The sequence below is a fragment of the Lagopus leucura genome, unplaced genomic scaffold (assembly GCF_019238085.1).
Source record: "Lagopus leucura isolate 7727_CA_CO unplaced genomic scaffold, USGS_WTPT01 Super-Scaffold_100002, whole genome shotgun sequence".
In the NCBI taxonomy this organism is placed as follows: Eukaryota; Metazoa; Chordata; class Aves; order Galliformes; family Phasianidae; genus Lagopus; species Lagopus leucura.
Genome location: NW_024962263.1, coordinates 73,691,420 through 73,697,686, shown reverse-complemented (window position 1 = coordinate 73,697,686; position 6,267 = coordinate 73,691,420). Strand labels below are relative to the sequence as shown.

The window sequence follows — 6,267 nt, the reverse complement described above, 5'->3', positions numbered from 1 at the left end:
GACCCAGTCCCAGACAGATTTGGTTTTGGATGACTGAATCTCGTTCAAAACAGATCTGCAGGCAACAGCTTGATCCTAAGAGCTGACTTGATCTATTCTGCTTCCCTCCTAAAAAAAATCTAGAATCCAGAACAAACTCTCTACTTTATAGAACCAGTAGCTGTCTTTTCATTCACACCTTCCATGGCTTGTTTGGGCCACCCAGAAGAAACAGTCACAAATCAAAATGGAACTCCCATTATGCTGTTAAACACTCCCCAGAGATAAGAGAAACAGGCCTGTGCCATCGATTATCTCACCAGCAAGAGACAGCAATGAAATTTCACAGTATCTTGTTCTTTTGACAGTTAGTGTTAAAATAAAACAGGTTATAGAACCAAAAAAAAAAAAAAGTTAAAAAGTGCAGTGTAGATGTGACCATAGCAAACTTGAACTGAATTGATTTTAGGACTGGTTAATGGCATGACAAATGCATTTATCTTTGGAGATGGGCTGCTACTTCAGTAGTGGATGAAATCACTGAAACGCCATTGGGAGCATTTAGACTACAAGTGAATTTATGTTCACAGCATAGCTTGTAGATTAAATAAAAAACAAAACAAAACAAAAACCGAACCAGAACCAAACCTCAACTCTTTCCCTTCATTATATTCTATGGCATGCTTTAAGGTACATCAATTACATTTATTTGAGAGCCAAGCAGGAATGCTGAGAAAAGAGCTTTCAACTGATTAAATAGTACACCTTACCCATTCTTTGTTAGGCAGAGATGCAATTAATGATTGCTTTACTCACCTGTAAAACCCATCCTGTATCACTTCTGATAAAGAAACCATTTAAGCCCTCAGCACTGCCTTCTATCAGTTTTTACCTCACTGTGCTTCAAGACCGATATTCCAGCACTCAGTGTACCAGTAAGTAATCTCAACTAATGTTTCTCAGGTCACATAACTGGATATTGGCAAAGATTTTTGTAAGGTTGTAATGAATAAACAATACCATTTAGAGATACAAAATACACCAAAATGAGGGAATACTCTCTTATTATGCCTTTACTTTTTTTTTTGTTCCCATCATGTATAGTGCGTGCAGGTGCTGAGAAAGGACAAATTTGCTGTATTGGTAGCAACAGTCCATATTGTTCTAGAACACAATGAGCAAGCTTCAGATTATGTGATCAGAAGCATATCCAGACTCATTGATATGTGTTTGCATTTATATATATATAATATTGTAGATGGTATTCCTTGTGTGAGAATGATTTGAAAAAAGGTGGAAATTCTACTTTTTTTACTGTTTTATGGTCTTACTTTCAGTAACGTTACTATCCAGTAGTAACAGAAGTATCCAAGAGTATTCCATAGCAGTATCTGAGAAGTATTGAATTGACTAGTGTTGCAAGAAAAACATTTGATGTTCTAATCCTTTCCTCTCTGCATTTTTCAGATCAACATAAACTCACAATGAAAAGTAAAATAAAAAAAAATTGTATTACACATTCTAACTTAGCTTTTCTTTCTGAAAATGTCCAAACAAAGCAAAAAACATTTTGAGCTTATTTTAATGTACAGAAAAACTGGAAAATATTAATTTTAATATGCTTATGCTTTAGAAAACAGAAAAAAAATAAAAAGAAAGCCAACATTGTAATTGGAAGAAGGCATGACTGGGGAATTTTTGAATTCTCAAAATTTCCTGTGGTGTTTTAAAATAGAAGTGGACACCAAAGCATTTCTTTGAAGTGCAATTTGAAGGATTTAGTGTGTATGACCCAATACCTGAATTAAAATACTTTGTCACACCTGAATTAGTTTGCTTCTGTTTAACAGAATAGAGGAAACTCTGTGATAATTTCTTGCAGTGGATTAACTAAATTTGTGCATAAAAGAACAATAATAATAATCTCCCCAGGAATGTGACATTCCTTGGCTTAGAAATCATACTGCTCGTTTTTTTTGTTAAGGATTTCTATCTCTCAAGTAATTATTCATTGCCAGTTGTGACAGTGGCTGTAAATGATGACTGGCTGGGCTCTAGGCACTATTCACAGTCTTTTCCAATTAGTATGCTTTCCCTTTCCACTCTGATGTAGCCCTAGTAACATTTCTTCTAAAAGAAGACAACTTGACACTGCAGATCTGGTGAGAGGACCTTCTGTGCATTTGTTCTCACTTGTCAGAGCGATTCTTACCATCCGTGTTCAAAGTCTCAGCCATCTACATGGCCTGCTGTGGCACAGATCAGTATTCCTGAGCATAGCTAACAGAATCACATGTAAAGAACAATCTTCCATCATTTTATTAAATAATGTAATAGTAGCACAATCTTCTTTCTTAGTTGTCTTTTTTTATTCTCCTCCAGGGAGGCTTTCATAAACCTCCTATCAGTGATTCTAAGTCTACATAACACTAGACAGCCGTGTGGCTCTCCACTTTTAATGTGATTTTGAAGGCAGGCTCTGGAAAGTTGATAACATATTTCATGACCTTCATGTCTGGAAGCAGTTCCCCTGATTGAAGTCATACAAGTTCAGCTAAGTTGGAGTGTGTTGTAAATATTTATCTGGCAGTCTGACATATAAAGTTGTTCTGAAATTACAAAGTACATTCCTGTCTTTCATGTATTATTACCACTTTTTTTTTCAATACACTTGTGAGTGATATTATTTAGAGAACCTTCTATAAGTGACTTATCATTGCTTGTTAAAGTTTTCACACCTGTTGTAAAGTCACTTTTTTAGGATGGTAGTTCTTGAGTTGTATCACTTCCCTATCTTTTAAAACATAAATGTGAGATTATTTCAGAAGTGCAACAAGAATTTATGCAGTGAGGTAAGCATTATTGGCACATTTCATTTTAGATCTTGTTCTGTGGCACTTACTTCCACATAGGTCTCCAGATGCTTTCTATTCCTGGCAAATCTATGGTGTTGACAACTTCTCTAATCATTAGGCAGTTTGTCATTACCTATCAAATAATTATATATAAAGTAATATACATAAAGATATTGTTCCCTGAGAGATAATTATTTCTGGTCCAACTTCTTTGCTACTCCCATTTTTTTTTTTTTTTTTTGTTATATATATATGTATATGTATATATATATATATATATACATTATACAAGGTACTTCATCTGAAAGGCACAATTTTCTCTTTACAGAGACGTAAGACAGGTTCAATAAAGTCACCGTTAGGATGAATTGAGCACTGCTGCCAAGCTCACGGTTGGAGCTCCTTTCAAGTCCTTTCCTAAGTCTATTTTGTGAGGCATCTAAATGTGCTTAAAATGCAAACTGCTTCTCTGAGCTTGTGAATAGGTTTTTTGAGCAGAGGAAAAACAGTGTTGAGTTGCAATAACTTCAGATCAGCTTCCTGACACTTTGTTTTTTGAGGCCAGAAGCTCTTGCCAGCCCCTCAAGTGCCAGACGTTTTGAAAACTTTGTCACTGCTAACTCTGAGAATGCAGTTACTGACTGTGGTGTGCTGTTCTCTGAGTGTTGCAAAGGAAGATAGTTTATTCCAATAATATTTCCAAGAAATCTCTGCAATATATATGAAAAAATTTGACTTAGAAAAATCTTAACCCATTTTATAAGTATTTTTTTAAAAACTGTTGATTATTTAGAATAATTATTTAAATGCCACATAAGCCAGTGATTATTCTTAGAAGCCTGCCTCATACTGAACTGAAAGCAGAGTTTCTTTAATGCTGACTGGTAGCAAAATGCATACTATTCTGGAAATGTTAGGAGAGAGTACTAACACATGAAATATTACTAGAATATTTCTGTTACTTTACTTCAAGGCATTATCTTTTGCCATTAATGCAGCTGCAACCTAATTCTTTCCCAATGCACAAGGAAAAATTGCATGACTAACTTGAAAAAAAAAACCCACAAAACAAACAGCAACCCACCCAAACAATAATTCTCTGTAAAAAGAGCATAAATTCCCCCATTATAAATTTAAAACTGATTTTAAAAGATCAAATATCTCTACAACAATTTAAGGTTTATGTTTCTAAAGATATCAAATTAGCTGATTGTTTTATGGTAACTCATTGTGCAGAAAAATGAGGACTTCCCTTTTTTTCATTTGCCTTTGGACTGACAGGGAAGTACTGACAGTGACAGGGAAGCTGCAGAAATGAGCTAGTTTTTTTAAGATATAAAGAAGTAACTGACAATTAACATTATTGAAGGGTCTCTGAATGTCACTTATGGGCTCTGAAAGCAATAGTGTGTTTTGTGCCCAAATCCAAAGGGATGGCACAGAACCGTTTAGAGAAACAGAATAAAAAAGCCTAAAAAAGTGACACATGGCAAAGGGAATGTGGAAAGCAATAGTGAGTAACCATAGTGAGCAACTTGCTATCTGCAGCTCAGAATGGTTGGACAGACTGGCAACTCATCCCTACACCTACGGTAACTAGGAAAACAGTGAAAAAAGAAGTTTGAAACTCTTTCCTGTTTCATTTAACAATAGCAAAATAGGTACTTCTGAGACAGTATCGTGATTCTGGACTGATGAATAATAATTTCATTTGGTGTTTTCCACTCTTTCTGCACTCGAGGTATTTCTGTTCTGGATTGTTAGGCATGCCAAGAAAATCTAAATAAAACCACTTACTGATACATATGTAAATAGATAATTTTGGACCACTTAAGAGATATTGCCTCTGGGAAGACATAAGATCCAATAAAGAATTTGGCTCTTTTCCTAGTTGTCATTCAATACATTCACAAGAAAATCATGTTTTGAATAAAACCACCAACTTTTAATTAATTACGCAGGTAAAATAGCTCCTAAACTTAAATGAAAAAAATGCTGCTTTTTCAACACTAGCATAAATTGTAGTTATTTTGTATTTAAGGTCCAGGTTCAGTAAAATACTTGAGTCTACAGAAATGTGTCTTCAGGAATATCCCTGCTAAAAACCAGCAGGACTAAAAAAAACAGTGTGTAATAACTTGCTGCCTATAGCTTTATAAAAATTGTGCATTACCAAGGTACATATAGTCATCTATGATGGCTGATTCCACCACTTACTAGCACAGTTCTCCATCTAGGTGTCTTGTGCTGATCATCAGTTTCATACTTGATCAGCTTACTGGTGTTAGAATAAGTGAGTGGTGGAGGAGTGAAGTGTGGGAATTGACTGCAATGTGTGACCCAAACCAAGAAAAACCACTTGTACAATCCAACCAAACTTGTGATCTCATATGAGTAAGAGTAGAGACTTTACACTCTAATTTATATCTTCAAGAGATTCAACATGTTATTGATTTAGTGTATGGTGGCAGTTAAACTTTTCATGAAGGTATCATTAGATAGCATAAACAGAAGCATGCTAACAATACCACAAACCGAACTGGAATGGTTTGTATTGACCTTATATGCAAGAGAGATGTGACATAATTGAAGGTATGTGTAAGGAAGACTTCCCATGAAGTAGCCAAATGTTAAAAATGAAAATTTAAAGGTTGGAGCTTAGTGTTCTGCTTTTGGCACTGTATCACAGTACTGATAAGGGATTTTTGTCTAGTCTCTAACTCTCCTATATTTTTCCTGTGCCTTTCATTACCAAGTTACACTGTGGTTTTATTATCTCTCTTACAGGGCTTACAAAGTGTTTTGCAACTCTCTGGAGAATAAATCAATAATGTAAGTTTAAAGTTATAAGCTTATTACGGCATTTGTGTAATTTTACCCATTTATTTCAACAATAAAAATCCCTACAGCACAGTGCTAAATATTTTTAGCTGAACTAGTAGATATCATATGACACATAGAGTATGCTTATTGCTGTGGTTCATATCTATTTCACTGAAAATATCTGATGCTGTGTTTTGTCAAAAGCAGATGGAGGCAGTTTGATCCAACTAGGTGATTCCTGTGCTGGAAAACCTAAGAGTTTCATGCCGTGGTGGGGAAGCCTGATACAATAGATGACTTTCTTGGTGTTTTGTGACTGTTATTCCATTCCTCGGTATTTCGGTTCAGGCACTTTGCAGAAGTGTAATACAAAAGATGCATCCACTAAATGCACACTTCATTTGCATCTGAATATATGTCATGTAACAATATGAAATTCTATGATTTTATGATTTAATTTTTTTTATTTATTTCAAGTAGTCACTGAAGTACAAATATTTTTCCTAGGTGGATTTGTGTGTTAATAGTAAAACTTCTTTCTTTCTTTCTTTCTTTCTTTCTTCCTTTCTTTCTTTCTTTCTTTCTTTCTTTCTTTCTTTCTTTCTTTCTT

General features: G+C 34.8%; 1 long non-coding RNA gene across 1 annotated transcript in view; it reads left to right on the top strand.

Moving 5' to 3' along the window:
• Positions 1–870: 870 nt before the first annotated feature.
• Positions 871–6,267, top strand: part of LOC122178630 — a 7,048-nt gene continuing 1,651 nt past the window's right edge. Inside the window, exons 1-2 of the long non-coding RNA XR_006178403.1 lie at positions 871–914; positions 5,622–5,666. This is a non-coding gene — a long non-coding RNA (uncharacterized LOC122178630). The remainder of the gene's footprint in view (positions 915–5,621; positions 5,667–6,267) is intronic.